Genomic DNA, 18,368 nt, shown 5'->3' on the forward strand with positions numbered 1-18,368 from the left:
AATGACACGGTCTCAAATCGCATCGGACAGACAAACTGGAGCTCTCCCTTATTTAGACATCCTCCCCCACCATCCCACCTGCAACCCTTTCTTTCCCAGATTTGTGCAATCATATGGTTGACAGTCTCCAAAATATCGCAGAAAATAATATCTAATGCCTATAAACTTCAGCATCGCATTTAAGTGTGCTAGGTTGCTTTGTTCAGTACCACTCCATATATTCCAGCAGATTATTTTTATTTAACACTCCAAACAATATGAAAGTATATGTACAAACTTGACTTGAATCAGAGGGATTGAATCAGTATTCTCACTGGAAAAAGACAATGTTGTTGAAGAAAATATTAAGAAATAGGCTACGAGACCAGATGGGATTGAGGTTTCACAAAGAGGAGGTGTTAGAAATTCTGGAAAGTGTGAAAATAGCTAAGTCCCCTGGGTTGGATGGGATTTATCCTAAGATTCTCTGGGAAGCCAGGGAGGAGATTGCCGAGCCTTTAGCTTTGATCTTTATGTCGTCATAGTCTACAGGAATAGTGCCAGAAGACTGGAGGATAGCAAATGTTGTTCCCCTTGTTCAAGAAGGGGATTAGGGTCAATCCTGGTAATTACAGACCTGTGAGCCTTACTTCGGTTGTGGGTAAAGTGTTGGAAAAGTTTATAAGAGATAAGATTTGTATTAATCTCAAAAATAAGAAGTTGATTAGGGATAGTCAACATGGTTTTCTGAAGGGTAGGTCTTGCCTCACAAACCTTATTGAGTTCTTTGAGAAGGTGACCAAACAGATGGATGAAGGTAAAGCTGTTGATGGAGTGTATATGGATTTCAGTAAGGCATTTGGTAAGGTTTCCCATGGTAGATTACTGCACAAAATACGGAGGCATGGGATTGAGGGCGATTTAGCAGTTTGGATCAGAGATTGGCTAGCTGAAAGAAGACAGAGAGTGGTGGTTGATTGGAAATGTTCATCCTGGAGTTCAGTTACTAGTGGTGTATCACAAGGATCTGTTGTTTGTCATTTTTATAAACAACCTGGATGAGACATAGAAGGATGTGTTAATAAATTTGCAGATGGCATTAAGCTTGGTAAAGTTGTGGATATTGCCGAAGGTTGGCGTAGGTTAGAGGGACACAGATAAGCAGCAGAGCTAGAATATATGGAGTGGTACTGAACAAAGCAACCTAGCACACTTAAATGCGATGCTGAAGTTTATAGGCATTAGATATTATTTTCTGCGATATTTTGGAGACTGTCAACCATATGGCAAATGGAGAATTGGCAAATGGAGTTTAATGCAGAAAAGTGTGAGATGATTCACATTGGAAATAGTAACAGGAATACAGAGTACTGGACTATGGTAAGATTCTTGGTAGTGTAGATAAACAGAGAAATCTCGGTGTCCATGTACATAGATCCGTCAAGGTTGCCACCCAGGTTGAGAGGGCTGTTAAGAAGGCATACGGTGTGTTAGCTTTTATTCGTAGAGAGATTGAGTTTCGGAACCATAAGGTCATGCTGCAGCTGTACAAAGCTCTGGCGTGGCATCACTTGGGAGTATTGGGTGCAGTTCAGGTCACCGCATTATAGGAAGGATGTGGAAGCTTTGGAAAGGGTTCAGAGATTTACTAGGATGTTGCCTGGTATGGAGGGAAGGTCTTACAAGGAAAGGTTGAGCAACTTGAGGCTGTTTTTGTTACAGAGAAGGTTGAGTGATGAGTTAATTGAGACGTCTAAGATAATCAGAGGGTTAGGTAGGGTGGACAGTGAGTCTTTTTCTTAGGATGGTGATGGTGAGCATGAGGGGGCATAGCTTCAAATTGAAGGGTGATAGATATAGGACAGATGTCACAGGTAGTTTCTTTACTCAGAGCAGTAGGGAATTGAAACTCACTCTAGATTAGAGTGGTGCTGGAAAAGCACAGCAGGTCAGGCAGCATCCGAGGAGCAGGAAAATGGACGAGAATGGAATAGTGTAGGTTAGATGGGCTCCAGATTGGTTTCACAGGTCAATGCAACATCAAGGGCCGAAGGGCCTGTACTGCACTGTAATGTAATGTTCTGTAGGGAATATGAAGTACAAGAACACAATAATGTAAGGAGGAAAGGAAAGGAGAGTACAGGGAGAACTAGCCATTTGGATACAGAACTGGCTCAAAGGTAGAAGACAGAGGGTGGTGGAGGAGAGTTTTCAGACTGGAGGCCTGTGACCAGTGGAGTGCCATAAGGATTGGTGCTGGGTCCACTACGTTTCATCATTTATATAAATGATTTGGATATGAACATAGGAGGTATAGTTCATAGGTTTGCAGATGACACCAAAATTGGAGGCGTCATGGACAGCGAAGCAGGTTACCTAAGAGTACACAGGATCTTGATTAGATGGGCCAATGGGGTGAGAAGTGGCAGATGGAGTTTAATTTAGATAGATGAGATGCTGTGTTTTGGGAAAGCAAATCTTGGCAGGTCTTATCCACTTAATGGTAAAGTCCTAGGGAGCAATGCTGAACAAAGAGACCTTGGTGTGCAGGTTCATATCTCCTTGAAAGTAGACTCGCAGATAGATAGGACAGTGAAGGTGGCATTTGGTACGCTTTCCTTTATTGGTCAGAGCACTTCACTGGTGAGCCTGTGAAATTTTGTGCCACCGTAAGTAGCTGAGGCTAAAGTGCTGAACGCTTTCATGATGGAACTAGATATAGTTCTGAGGGCGAATGGGATCAAAGGGTATGGGAAGAAGGCAGGAACAAGATACTGAGTATAATGATCAGCTATGATCATATTGAGGGAATAATGAAACAGGCTCTAAGAAAGTAGGACCATTCAATCCTATCTTTCTAAATGTTCATTTGGCTCTGATGAAGCTTAATTTTTTTTAAATAATGGTCTTAAAGCAGATTAAGGTCGGTGAGGACCTAGAAACGATTATCACAAAAGTGTTGGGCAAACTAATGGAGATAAAGATAGACAAGATGCCTGCTTCTGATGGAATGCATCCCAGTGTACTAAAAGAGATGATGAGAGAAATAGCAAATGCATTCAATAATTTTCCAAAATTTGCTGGATACTGGGACAGTTCCAGCAAATTGGAAAATAGCAAATGTGATGCCAGTGTTTAAAAAGAAAGGTAGACAAAAGATGGGAAATTATAGGCAGATTAGCTTCACTTCTGTAGTGGGAAAATTGCTTGAATTTATCAATAACAAAGAAATCGCTCGACATCTGGATAGAAATTGTCCCAATGGATGGACGCAGCAGGTCTGAAAGGCAGGTCATGTTTAACCAATTTACTGGAATTTGATGAAGAAATTACAAGCGCAGTGGACAATGCAGACCCAGTAGATGTGGTCTATCTAGATTTCTAAAAGGCATACAACAAAGTGCCGCACAAAGGGCTGATTCATAAGATAACGCAAGGCATTACAGGCCATCTATTAGCATAGACAGAGAATTGGTTAACTAACAGGAAGAAGAGTGGGGATAAATGAGTGCTTTTCTGGTTGGCGATCTGGTGTGCCTCAGGGCTTAGTGCTGGGACCGCAATTATTTACAATTTACATCCATGATTTGGAGTTGGGGACCACGTGTGGTGTGTCAAAGTTTGCAGATGACACTAAGATGAGTGGCAGAGCAAAGTGTGCAGAGGACTGTGAAAGTTTCCAGAGGTGTATAGATATTTTAAGTGAGTTGGCGAAGATCTGGCAGATGGAGTAAATGTTGAGTCATGTGAAGTCATCCTTTTTGGTAAGAATAACAGCAAAAAGGACTATTATTTGAAAGGTAAAATATTGCAGCATGCTGCTGTGCAGAGGGACCTGGATGTCCTTGTGCATGAATCACAGAAGGTTGGTCTGCTGGTGCAACAGCTAATTGAGTAGGCAAATGGAATTTTGTCCTTCATTGCTAAAGGGATTGAGTTTAAAAGCAGGGAGGTTATATTGCAGCTGTACAAGGTGCTGGTGAGGCCACACCTGAAGTACTGAGTGCAGTTTTGGTCTCCCTACTTAAGAAAGAATACGCTGGCACTGGAGAGGTTCACTAGGTTGATTCCGGAGTTGAGGGTGGGGGGGAGGTGTGGTCTATGAGGAGAGACTGAGTAGACTGGGATTGTATTCATTGGAATTTAGAAGAATGAGGAGGGATCTTAGATAAACATAAAATCATGCATGGAATATATAGGGTAGAAACAAAGAGGATGTTTCCATTGGCGGGTGAAACAAGGATAAGAGGGCATAGCCTCAAAATTAGGGGGAGTAGATTTAGAACTGAATTGAGAAGGAACTACTTCACCCCGAGGGTTGAGAATCTGTGGAATCCCCAGCCCAGTGAAGTGTATAAGGCTTCCTCAGTGAATGTTTTTAAGGCTAAGATAGACAATTTTTGAACAGTAAAGGATTTAAGGGTTATGGTGAGAGGGTGATAAAGTGGAGATGAGGCCATGAAAAGATCAGCCATGTTCTTATTGAATGGCAGAGCGGACTTGAAGGGCCAGATGGCCTACTCCTGCTCCTCGTTCTAATGTTCTAAAGCAAGCCAAGATGGAAATAGTTTAAATAGCTACAACAACTGACTATGATGGTGGTAACATTCCTTTGTGTTATCTCAACCTCCCCTTCAACCAGCAGTTCAAAAGTATTTCAACTTACAATTGTTTAATGGATGGGATGTTTTGGGGCCACTGCAACTTTGGTCATTATTTGCATATGGAATTTGAACTCTTCCCTGAGGAATTAACCAATAATTTGCTAACAGAATTTGGGGCATTTATGATTTGGAGTACACCACTGAATACAAACAGATGACCTGTTACTGGGCTGTGGCCCTACCCAACATTATGGATCTACAATAACTATCGAATGCAAAGCTGTAAATAAACCAAATAACATTTGGAAGTGCAGTTGTACTGTGAAAGCTGTTTGGGAGAACACGGTTAACAGAAGGAAAGGTATCATATACATCAACCTTTGAAGCATACATAACCTTTAGTAGCCCCCATGACTTATCCACGTGTGGAGTTCTACTTACACACAGTTGGCAGTCAGAAAGTATAACAAGTAAGACAGCATAGCACTTTAGTTACATAGAAGTGACTGCACAAAAAACAGGGCATATGGTGCAAATTATTTATACCAACAGTTATGACTCTCCTCCCATTAATAAAGGGTTCATGGATGGGAGGACAATCATCAATCAACCTTCCTGCTGATTATGTAAGGCACCAGGGGATCTGTTGTTCTATAAAGCTTAACACTACTCTGCACAATCCTTTTTTTAAATTTAATAGGCCTTTGGGCAAAATTGCAAAGTCTGTGTCAATTGACCAAAGGTAGATTGAGTTGCTGAATTACGGTCAAATGAGTTATGGATCAAATATTTATTAAGTATCTACTTTTAAAAATCTGCAGTATTAACAAAAATCCTGATCCATGATGTATTCAAACCACATTCTGGGGTTGACTATATTTCCTTTCAATACGAGTGCCTGGGGTTGCATCCTTGATGAACTGTTCACCATCACTAAAGCTTACACAGAAAACAAACATGTTTGCAATCAGCACCCCTGCAGAGGATCAAAGTTCCTGACCATTAGTTGGCTTCAGTCATGTATTATGTAAGAATATCTGGAATGTTCGTTTTTGTTTGGGCCCAAAGCAGTTCCATAATTGGCTCTGCTTAAACTAACAATACTGATTGTTCCTGATATACGGACGTTGGGCACTCAGTAGCCCAACATCTATCTGCACACCAGCATTACTGCACATGCCACCTGATTCAACAATTTCCTCAAACAAACGTATTAACCCATTGATTACTGTTACAACCTAAGACTTTCCATAGCTCAGCTACTTTTGTTTCTATCTAGCTCACCTAGGGAGAGACTGAAATGAATAGTAAAGAGAGTTAGTAAATCTAGTTAAAAAAATATGAAAACTAATGAATTCTGCAGAACTAAAACACCTTGAAATAAAAGCTAAAGGTCAATTTATACTTACTCACCCTCCTCTAGTCACCCATATTCCCTGCTACTTTTCTATGTCTATTCTGGGTTGGAAGTGTCTGTTTTCGTGTTGTATGAATTTATGATTACAGCGACTTTATCCTTTATATGACACCAAACCTCCCACAAAAGGAAGCAGTTAATTAGATGGGAAAAGGCTTGGTCAAAGACTTTTAAGGAGCATTTTAAAAGAGTTCTGGGTTCATGGTCATTATTCAGGTTACTTGAGCCTGCCAAGGCTGGGGATGAGAATGCCCTCTTCCCATCACACCAGTTGTGGGTGCCCATGATTCTGTCTCGCCGTACAGACTAACTACACTGTGTCCCCGGCAGGAAGTCGGCAGAGAATATCAGCCTGTAAATCCTTTCGCCATTTCACATCCTCCAAAGGTCTGTGTGGAGTTTGCACACACTCCGCGTCTGCATGGGTTTCCTCCGGGTGCTCCGGTTTCCTCTCACAGTCCAAAGATGTGCAGATTAGGTCAATTGGCCAGGCTAAACTGCCCCTAGTATTAGCTGCATTAGTCAGACGGGAATGGAACTGGGTGGATTACTCTTCAGAGGGTCGGTGTGCACTTGTTGGGCCGAACAGCCTGTTTCCATACTGTAGGGAATCTAATCTAATCTAATTTCAAAACCAAGCTCAGAAACCTTTCCTTGTCAACATTAAGGATAGCTGGTAATAGTCCAAAACACATAACTTGTTCCATAGACTGGGAGGCAACATCATTATGCTTTGCGATTACATTACACATCCTTACATTGAGACTGATACTTCAATGACATCCTTGCCATATTTAGGGGGACTGAAAAAAAAAATCCCAAGCAGGGGTCAAAATACAAAGGTGGGCAGAAGTGCAAACGAATTCAAATGTCCATAAAACAGTCCAAACAAAATCAATGCTGGGGCAAGAAATGAGAAATAGGTTGCTTTGGCATGTGCTGTCTTACATATGGCTCCTGCATTGCCCTATCAGGTTGCACACTGAAACACGCAACCATCACTGGTACTGGGGAAATAAAGCACAGTTCTGACTGTGACTGTGAAGCTATCCAAACAGATGGTTTCCCCTTTCCAGCTCTCATACTCCCCTGCTCAGACAATCTGTAAATGGGGAAACCACAAGGCTAGGAGGGACAGAACTTGTGACTGAAAGAGTGGCTATTCAGGCCAGTCCTGTTGTGCCAATACTAATCACATCGAGAAGAGGCATAGTAGGAGGTAAAATCAAAATATTTTTAAGAAAGGAGGAATGTGGCAGCCATAAAACCCAATATCAAGGCTGCAGGTGCTGCCACACAGCCCACCTAATGGGGCTCTCAGCTGACCTTTCTCCTTCTCATAACGGTAGAGCTTGTACAAGTTGGCAGGATGCTGTTTTGAAGGTGGCAGGAAATGGAGAAAATGTGCAGAAGGACTTGTTAATGGGACTTGTTATCTGGTGCCATTCGGGATCTGATGGTTAGGCTTGGTGCCGCAGAATTAAATTTCTGTGGATTGCCCTCATTGTCCCACCGTGACGTGCTCTTCGGCAGGGTCTAGGGTTCACGTGGTGTCCTAGCTAACATTACCCTCTTCCCCACCCCCCCCTCCCCCACCCCCCACCCCACTTTGGATATTTGGAGTTGTATCTACACAGCTGTGTGCAAAGTTTGGATCTACATGATTAGGGGCACGCTCTGTGTTTGTATCTACACATTAACTCGGTTTCTCTCTGCACAGATGCTGGTAGACATGCTAAGTTTCTCCAACATTCTCTGCATTTATTTCAGATTTCCAGCATCTACAATATTTTGCTTTTACGTGGTACCTACATGGCTGTGAATAGTGAGTCCAGGTTTGACTTTTAATCAGCCCGTCAATTTGCCTCAAAGGCCAAGTATTGCAGACGATGGATATCTTTAAGCAGAAATGCTGGAAACACTCAGCTCATGCTGTATTGGAAACCTCGTACTCTGGTGTCTGGTTTTGGAGGCTTTCACACACCCAATGCATCTGTACCTCTCACACCAATCTGTGTGTACCTCAGGCCAATCTGCTCAATGATTCAACACTGCTTGATTGAATGAATGGAGTTAAACCAGCTGTCAGCAAAATAAAATGCTCCGCAATCAGTTGGTCCTGAGGTAGAAAGTGCTATTTGTCAGTGCATGAAGAGTTAAGTAGAGAGAATCATTTTAATTAGATTGACAATGTTTTAGTCAATGGGGCTTTACTTTCACAGACAATTCCTTTGTTCCTAAATGATAGCATTTTTTTTCCTCAGAGAGTCCAAGCAGTGAAATGTATGGTGTGGACTGCAGCAGTGTGAAAAGTTAATCATTGTCAGAGCTACGCCAATCAGCTTTGGGTGGATCAGATATGATTCACATGTCTCTGTGCAACTTCCTGATCAGATACACGCTCAGGTGTAAAACCGGTTTTCACAATACTGGTTTTCCTTCTTTCTGTTTCTTCAGAAACCAGGCAGTGATGCCTATTGATTCAGAACAACACCCCCTCACCACAAGATTATAAGTTAAAACCCTGGAGTTGTAGCTGTAGTCAGAAAAAAGGAGAGTCAGGCACTTAGAACAAGACGATGTCTGGTTCACTAAAGCAGTGAATTGGGAGTATTGGTCTCAAGTAACAGCAACATTCACCTTGACAGAACACAAACACAGAATCAACACTGAAATCAGGTTAGTAATTATACGGATTTTAATATATTTCCATTTGTTTTCTTCGCATTTTGTTGGCACAGTTCAGTGTTTACCTAATGATATTATCGTACAAGTGACATTTTTCTGACTGATTTTTCAATACAGAGCTAGTCCACTTCAATTTCCTGTAGCCAGTAAGTCCAAATAGCTTCACTTACACCTGAACTGCTCAACTTCATGTATTTGCACAGCCACTAAAAAAAAATCACATCCCTGCGACATAACTGAGTATTCAGTTGCTGCTCAGTGGGTGAAAACTTTCACAAGGTATGAATTGGGAATAACAGTCAACAGCATTACTTTGTCTGATCAAACTTCGACTGTGCCTGAGAACATTCTACATATATTCTGCAATAGGGTGATCTTCTGGCAGTGCGAGTGGTGTGAGCCATTACAGAAGAAGAAGAATTAGGAGTATCACACATCAACCTAATCTCAACCCTCAATGCTGCTTTCAATTTCCAAGCCGGATAACTGACAACATAGGGCCATTTAATGATTCAATGACGACTTAACGGTGCAATTCAACACCTAAAATTTGCAAGGATGAGTGGTTGCTTGAATAGATGTTGTGCATATGAGGTAACGTCAACACAACAAGCATTACATAAAACATTTAACATTGGAAAATATTCCAAGGTGCTGGTCAAGGGTGTAAACAGACAGAAATTAACACCATATCATAAAGGAGCTATTACAAGTTAAAAAGGATCTGTTTGAATGGATGACTAAAAACCTGGTTAAGAGGCGTGCTTTTCAGGGGGATGTAAAGGAAAGCATGAGTGACACAGTCTTAGGGAGTAAATTTAATTTGCTGGAGCCCACGTGGCTGAAGATGTAGTTATCAGTGGTGGGGCAGTTGGATTAGGGGCCGCAGGAGAGATCAGATTTAGAGGCAGAGGTAGGAAAAGGCAGGACCATGGAGAAATTTAAAACTGAGGTACTGCCAGGCCAACAGCCAGTGTGGGTCATCAAGTACAAACGTGATGGGCTAACTTTATGGTGCCAAGTTTTATAGGTGGCTGGGTTTCAGATGGGCTCAAGTTTTCACAAGTTGCAAGATCACTATGAGGGCACTGGATTCGGTAAAGAAATGCACGTACAAATGAGGGTTTCATCGGCAGCTAAGCTGGGCTAAGGCAGGAGCAGAAGTATTTGATTGAAGGAAATTGCGGCACTTTCAGCACAAGATGTCAGATAAGCAGCATGACAAACCCAGAGACAGCCAATGGGCGATGGTGTTGGTGGTAAGGCAGAACCTGATGTGAAACCTGATGTCATGACTTCCGATAACATCATTGAGAGGAGGACGGAAATTGATGAGAAACAGGAGGGTCAAGGAGAATCCATATTGTACACCATAGGTAATCCTCTGGGAGTTAAACAGAGGAATGAAATACAAACAGATTGATACTTTGGCTCACCTTCATTAGAATGGAAAAGCCATGGTAAACCCTCATAGATTGGGTGCTGTCCAAATGCACTGATTGCAGGCCCTGACTGGTAATAAACAATCAAGGAGATAATTCAGTCTCCAGCTTTCAAATGATGCTTTCTGTCTTTATTGAATTCCTGGGGTCTATATCTGGGGTTGTTAGGAAGCTCAGTTGGCTAGATAGCTAGTAGGTGGTTCAGAATAATAACAACAGAGTAGGTTCAATTCCCATTCCGGCTGAGCTGGACACAGGACTTGACCCCTCAGCCTAGGAGTTGAAATATATGGAAAACCATAATGAATAAAAAGCATCAAGAAAACAGCTTAGGTGAAACATCAGCAGACAATGAGACAATTTAGGTAGAGCACACATGAATGAATGTTCATAACAATATTGGAAACTGAATGCTCAGTATTGGGAGGATAGGTACACTGAGAAAACTCAACACCATTTGGGACTATCAGAGCAACTGACTTCAACAAGAGATGCATTTATATCGGAAATCTCTCAACCTCAGGACATCAGAAAGAGCTTTATAGACAATGAAGTGTTTTGGAGGGTTGGAGTTACTGTTGTAATGTAAAAAACAAAGTAAATAATTTATCTGCAGCAAGCTCCCACAAATGGCAGTGCAGTCAATAACCGATAATCAAAGTTTTGGTGGCATAAGGGATAAAGCTTAGCCAGAACACCAGTCATTAGCACTGCCACCCTGCTTTAAAATGGTGCCATGAGATCTGATGCATCCACTTTAGGGAAATTGGACTCAATGCCTCGAAGGAAAGGTATCTCCAAACAATTCAAACTCCCCCAGTATTGCATTGGAATGTTAGCCTAGTTTTCTTTTGCCACACAAATGGAATGGAATCCAAGATCTCCTGATTCAGTGTGTTACCCACTGAACCACAGTTCCTGTAATTGTTATCTACCTTCTTCACTCACAGTGTACTATGTGCACCAAACCCCTTGGTACAATCTGCATACAAGATGTTGCACAGAAACTCAAAGGTTACTTCAACTACCTTTGTAACCACTACAACACAAAAGCTGCGTCAGGATCAGCAAAGACATGGAAACACCAACACCTCCAAGGCAAACACAATACTGGCTTGGATATATAATATAACTCAACCAGTAGCATTGATTCAATTTCTGCCAGCACTGCTCACATCTTGAGAAAGGGGAATAATTTTGTAATTACACCCTCTAAGCTGTGTTGTGGATCTATAACTTGTAAAGGCTGCAATTATAATGTGACACCTTTATACAGGCAGTTCCTGATATAAACGTGGATATAGGAATTTATAACAGAGAAAGCTGACAGATCAGTTTCAATATATTATGGATATATCCTGGTAATTACATTGTATACATACATTGACTCAACTACGCTGGCTTTGTCAGGCTCTCCACTTCTATTTCTTCAGTTTCCATCTGACTTTTTATTTGGGAAGCAATGAGTGACACAAAATGGTAAGCTTGCTTTGGATAAAGTAGTTGACAGCAGCTACGCAAGTATACAGTCTCTTGCTCTACATCTCTTTTCCCAAGGTTGTTGTACAATGCACAATAATTACACTGTTTTGTAAATATACACACGTGTTATATGGGAGGTCATAAACACAGGGGAAAGTGAGGATTGCAGATGCTGGAGATCAGAGTTGAGAGTGTGGTGCTGGAAAAGCACAGCAGGTCTGGCAGCATTTGAGGAACAGGAGAATTGACGTTTCAGGCATAGCCCTTCATCAGGAATTTGACGGTCATAAACACAGGGATGATGGCTAAGGTGGCATAGGACAGAGATAGAAGAGCATTGGATTAGCACAGCTTAATGAAAAGTAGACAATGGTTGCCCTTCAAACAGTTGAGTCTGGATGTGACAGAAACATAGATGATAGGCTATATTTTGTTTTAACAAACTCAAGGGAAGAAGGGCCCTGAAGTAATTGATAACATTGATCAAGAGCCAAGTATCAGTGCCAGGACTGGAACTATTTACAATATATATTAATGACCTGGAGGAAAGAAGTGAATGCATTGTATCCAAATTTGCAGATGACAAAAATAGGTGGAAAGGCATTTTGTGAGGGGAATATGAATAGTTTACAGAATGAGGTTAGGTAACTGGGCAAAAAACAGGCAAATTAGTATAATGTGGGAAAATGTGAAGTTGTTCATTTTGAAGGAAGAACCAAAATACAGGGTGTTATTTAAATAGAGAAAAACTTCAAAAAGCTGCAACACAAAGGGACTTGGAGATATTTTTACATGACACAGACAGTTAGCACACAAGTACAGCAGGTAATCAGATAGGCCAATGGAATGCTGGCCCTTATTTTAAAGGGTTTGGACTATAAGAGTATGCATATCTTACTGCAACTGTACAAGATGCCGGTGAGACCACATCTGGCATATTGAGAGCAGTTTTGGTCCCCTTATTTAGAAACACAGAAAACTGTGGAGTAGGCCGTTCAGCCCTTCAAGCCCACACCACCATAAGAAAAGATATTATTTCATTGGAGGGAGTTTAGAGAAGGTTCACAAGAATGATCCATGGTATTGCTGTCCTTGAATATGGGAACTGCAACTCATTTGATTATCATTCATGCACATCAGACACTACATGTTTAAGAATCTTTGACTTTGATGTTTTTGAATTTTTTTTTGTAATTCATACTTTTTCATAAAAATTCATTTGGGAAACAGAAAACATAAAGATGTCTCAGTGAAGATATTTTTAAACAATGCTCAAAACATGCAACAGAAACAGCAGAGAAACAACTGGTTCCGGCTGCATCCAACAATCTGGTCACTGCTTTCAGAGATCTCTCCCTGAACAAGTATGATTGGAGACAGGAGCTGCATGTGACCAGTTTTATGTGCAGTGGGTTTGATAAATGGATGCAAATGATTGAGGAGTGTCCGTTATATTGATGTACGATTCGCTTACACCCAAAATAATGTGAAACTCTTTTATGTGACAGGTTTAGTTTTTGCTCAAATTACAGAACTCCCTGGATACAGTAGGAGAGAACATCTGATGTTTATTAACTCTTCAGTGCTCCCTTCTTGGAAATGTGGTCAGTTTCATCATTGTGCACTTGTGAATGTTACACCAGTACCTGTGTGTTTAAAGCTTGTGGACAGTATTTGAGGACTGTGGGTATTAAGGCTGTTATGCTTAGTTTCTGGAATAGCAACAAGACATCAAATCTTCAACAGGTAAGATTAGATTAGATTACTTACAGTGTGGAAACAGGCCCTTCGGCCCAACAAGTCCACACCGACCCGCCGAAGCATAACCCACCCAGACCCATTCTCCTACATTTACTCCTTCACCTAACACTACGGGCCAATTTAGCCAATTCACCTAACCTGCACATTTTTGGACTGTGGGAGGAAACCGGAGCACCCGGAGGAAACCTACGCAGACACAGGGAGAATATGAAAACTCCACATAGAGAGTTGCCTGAGGTGGGAATTGAACCCCGGTCTCTGGCGCTGTGAGGCAGCAGTGCTTACCACTGTGCCATCGTGCCGCCCACGGTAAATGGGAGCTACTTCAAGCACATTTTGTCCATGCCACCATTCACCCCAATACAGCACATGACACATATCAGATGACAGAATCTGCTGTCTTGTAAAGACAAGTTACTAAATTATTCCAGAAGTAAGCACTGCTTAGAAGCCCCACTGTATATGAACTGGGAGGAGACTGGAACAGTGTGTCTTCAAATCCCCACAGCACTGAATCTCAAATGGATTGGTGTGGTAAGTGCTTAGCTGAAGTCAGGAGTTCACCGCAGAAAAGGAGACTATAAACGAAGTTAGCGTTGGCCATAGTGTCTCTCGACTATTAGCATAGGCAGAAGCCTAGGAGGGAACTATTACCAGCTTTCTGCAGAGAATAGAGGAAGGACTGGTGGGTGACAGAGGAAAGCATTAAAAAAAAACATAGATATCTCTTCCCAATAGATCCCAGATACACAGCCACTTCAAATGGAGCACCCTCCAACTTGTACCTGCCTCCCGTCATTTGTGCTTTGAACAGTGGTTTAGAGGAACAGTTTGATTTTCCTCTGATCCCATGATTGCTCGGGATAGATGACGATGATTCCCAAACAGCTGAATAGCAAATAAAGCACCAGTACTGCACAGCTTCAATCCGAGAGATCAGCACTAGCTTCAGTGCAGACTCACAGCTTCAGTATCTGCTCCTTTGTAAGTACTAAGTACCACAATCCGTTGAGCACGTAAAGTCAGCGTTTGCAGATTTGTTGGCTAGCATGGTTACTCATGTTTTTTGAATTATTCTACATAGTCTAAAGGAGATATTTGGAAGTTTGGCTTTTCTTTTCACTCTTAGTCCTTTAGTGTGAGTGACGTACTAGCAATGCGTGGGGGTGGGGTAATATTTTATTACCTGAGAAATAATGTTATTGTTGTTTCAATGTGTGCAATATTATGTTGAAGAGGAGACAAGGTCATACACGTCAAAATGGGTTTAGTTTGCTCAGCCCATTCTGTATTGCTCTCAGAGTAGCAAGTCATCTTCTGTCTCAGGTACCTCCTGGGAAGGGCTGCGGAGATTTGCAACAATTTAAGTTGCAACCAATTTACTGAAAATCAGCCCAAATGATAAATAACTTCATAACTTCAATATCCAAAATCTGCACCCCTGACGTGATCAGATCCAGTCATTCCCATTTGCACAGAAACTGACAAAGGAAACATTAGAAGCTGCTGGCAAACAGCAATGGTATCAGAGCCAGAGTATCATTCTATGCTGGGTCAACACACATGGTAGCTCAGGTAGGTAAAAACGAGGACTGCAGATGCTGGAAACCAGAGTCTGGATTAGAGTGGTGCTGGAAAAGCACAGCAGGTCAGGCAGCAGGAAAATCGACATTTCGGGCAAAAGCCCTTCATCAGGAATAGAGGCAGGGAGCCTGCAGGGTGGAGAGATAAATGAGAGAGGGGTGGGGGTGGGGAGACAGTTGCATAGAGAACGATAGGTGAATGGGGGTGGGGATGGAGGTGATAGGTCAGAGAAGAGGGTGGAGTGGAAAGGAAGATAGGCATGAGGAGAGTGCTGAGCTGGAAGGTTGGAACTGGGGTAAGATGGGGGGTGGGGGGTGGGGAGGGGGAATGAGGAAACTGGTGAAGTCCACATTGATGAGGGTTCTACGGACCATATGTTAATCTGGTCGATACATTAAAGGGCAAGCTAGATTAACACTCGAGGGAGAAAGGATCAGAAGTTTATACTGAGAAGGTGGGATAAAGAAGAGTGGAAACAGGCTTGACTGGAGAATAAACTCCAGCATGAATGTGTTTAGCTAAGAAGCCTGTTTCTCTGCTTTCCATTATGTACTTCTATGTTGTCAGCACCTAGTCTGAAATCCTAAATTCCATGGGCTGACTCCCATGTCTCGGTGAGTTGTGTAAAAGTTATCAGCAATGTCTGAAAGTGCTAGACTGCCAGTAAGTACAAGTCATTCAGAATGAGTCACACATTACAGCCCATACTGATGTCTGAGTACTATTTCCTGCCTCTCTGTTGTTCTCAGGCGATATCATCCCTGGGACAATCCATCCAAACTAACCATGCACTGAACTAACACAAGCCAGGTCAAGTTCTGAGAGTATCGGCTGTCTGATTTCGAATAAACATACTGTAATATAGTGATTAAAAGGAACAGCAAAGATTCTGAAGTGCAGAATATCCATTAACATCAGTCACATGTAAACACGCTTACCTGAACAAATATTTGTCCATGATCAAGAACAACTGAAGAAATGCAAGAAACTTGCAGGAAATACTGCACCAAAAAAAGGAGCTGCATTAACACAGAGGAGATGAGACCCTTCATTTCAAGGGTACTACTTCCTTCATTAAGATGTCAAATGCCAGTCAGCTCATTTTCTGTTTTCATTTCATACTCTCAGCATTCAAAGTTTTAAATCATTTGACCTGTCAGACCTTAGACTTTGGCAAAATTCATCCAAATAGTACACATACCTGCTCCAAATCGAAAACTCTGCAATGTTATCACCAATAATATTCCATAAATATTAGCTACTGAGACCATGTAACAACCTGACAATCATAAGTTACAATTGAGAGCAGAAATGCACACAAACCCATACACAATGAAGGCAGTGCACACACCTTACAGAATAGATAATACAAGCCTTAATACAAGTGGGCGGCACGGTGGCACAGTGGTTAGCACTGCTGCCTCACAGCGCCAGAGACCCGGGTTCAATTCCCACCTCAGGCGACCGACTGTGTGGAGTTTGCACATTCTCCCCGTGTCTGCGTGGGTTTCCTCCAGGTGCTCCGGTTTCCTCCCACAGTCCAAAGATGTGCAGGTCAGGTGAATTGGCCATGCTAAATTGCCCGTAGTGTTAGGTAAGGGATAAATGTAGGGGTTTGGGTGGGTTGCGCTTCGGCGGGTCGGTGTGGACTTGTTGGGCCGAGGGCCTGTTTCCACACTGTAACTAATCTAATCTAATCTAATCTCAAGAACTAAAAAGCAATTATTTGAACTTGAGTTCATGCCATCTCAACCTCCATGTTGGGTCCAGAGGGCAAGCAAGAAATCTCCATTAACAAAATATTTCTGACATCCTCAAGACATGCCTAAGGCTATTTGTGAAGTGCACGAGTCAGTTTGTGAAAAGCAAGATCACAAAGTCAGCAAATTACAACTACCTGCAGTTCTATGTCTCTTTTAACATAAGGAAGAATGTCCAAAGGCGCTGTTCAGAAGAGTAATTAGACAGATATAACATATTGTAAAAAAAGAGATCATTTTAGGTCGCAAAGCTTAAAAGTGTTTAGGAAAATGGGTATAGGAATGTATAAGAGGTAAGAGTTTAATCCACTCTTGGAAGAAGAGTTTATAAAGATGGAAAAAGGCAGGGCAATGGAGGGATTTAAAAACAAGGGTGAGAAATTTAAATTGGAGATATGGGGGTGTGGGAGTCCATGTAGGAAACATGAAGTGTGATAAATGAATGGAAACGGTGTAGGTTTGGACATTGCAGTGTAGGTTTGGATCAGCTGTTAATTATGAAAAATGGAAGACTGGCCAGGAAAAGATTGGAATTGTCTTAGCTGCATTAGACAAAAGCACAAATGAAAATTTCAGTAGTAGATAGATTATAGTAGACTGAAGCTGGTGAAATTAAGTGGGTGAAAACAGCAAGGAAGGCGATGGCCTAGTGGTATTATCGCTGGACCATTAATCCAGAGATCCAAGTAATGTTCTGGGGACCCGGGTTTGAATCCCACAATGTCAGATGTGGAATGTGAATTAAGTTTAAAAAAAAACTGGAATTAAGAGTTTAATGATGACCAATTGGGGGGGAAGAGAGAGTGGGGGGGGGGGGGGAAGAGAGAGTGGTGGGGGGGGAAGAGAGAGTGGTGGGGGGGGAAGAGAGAGTGGTTTGCTAATATCCTTTTCAGGGAAGGAAATCTGCCTTCCTTACCTGGTCTGGTCTACATGTAACTCCAGAGCCACAGCAATGTGGTTGACTCTTAACTGCTCCCTCGGCAATTAGGGATGGGCAATAAATGCAGCCTTAGCCAGTGACATCCTGATCCCATGAATGAAGAAAAAAAATGGAGAAACTGCAGAAGTTGGAGTTGCTTTCCATTGAGCAGGAAATATGGGAAGATGTTCAAAATCATGAACCATTTTCATGAAGTAAGCAAGTAGAAACAACTACTAGCCACAGATGGATCAGTAATTTGATGAAACAGACTTAGGGTGTTTGTGTTGTCTTTGGCTCTTTTGCCAATTTTTAAGACAGTCAGTTGGTGATGATTTGGAATACTTTGCTTAAATGTTCAATAGTTATCAGAAAAGGGAACTGGATAATTACAGAACAGCAAAATTTCCAAAGTTACAGGGAAAGAGAGAAAATGAATGATCATAACTGAACAGCTCTATTCAGGAACTGACTCAGACACAATGGACCAAATGACCTCCTGTGCTGTACAGCAATATAGAAACTATCTGACCTTTGGTAAAGTTAATGCCTTTATCTCACTTTTGAGACTTTGCTATTCTCTGTGTACATATAGAGTGCCTCTCTCAGTCTTGCAGTATAAACTTTGGCTTCATGGACAAATGAACAGTTTGATTTGATGCCACAAAACAGCTTTTGATCTCATTCAGTTTTATCGTGAAACAAAGGTCAGAGAGAGAGAAAGAGACAGAG

The 18,368-nt window shown here is 41.8% G+C and overlaps 2 protein-coding genes across 5 annotated transcripts in view; one reads left to right on the plus strand and one right to left on the minus strand.

Moving 5' to 3' along the window:
• dnajc17 (DnaJ (Hsp40) homolog, subfamily C, member 17) overlaps positions 1-18,368 on the minus strand; it is a 163,231-nt gene that overhangs the window by 20,297 nt on the left and 124,566 nt on the right. The window lies entirely within an intron of this gene.
• The window catches only part of LOC122553847 (cdc42 effector protein 2-like), a 12,978-nt gene continuing 2,994 nt past the window's right edge, over positions 8,385-18,368 (plus strand). Inside the window, exon 1 of one of the 4 annotated variants that reach the window (XM_043698257.1) lies at positions 8,385-8,679. The gene's annotated coding sequence lies outside the window, so the exon portion shown is untranslated. Of the gene's footprint in view, positions 8,680-13,110; positions 13,217-14,244; positions 14,358-14,911; positions 14,949-18,368 lie in introns of those variants that run through there. The other 3 variants (XM_043698259.1, XM_043698258.1, XM_043698260.1) reach the window with 3 other exon arrangements.

The sequence above is a fragment of the Chiloscyllium plagiosum genome, chromosome 10 (assembly GCF_004010195.1).
Source record: "Chiloscyllium plagiosum isolate BGI_BamShark_2017 chromosome 10, ASM401019v2, whole genome shotgun sequence".
Taxonomy (NCBI): domain Eukaryota; kingdom Metazoa; phylum Chordata; class Chondrichthyes; order Orectolobiformes; family Hemiscylliidae; genus Chiloscyllium; species Chiloscyllium plagiosum.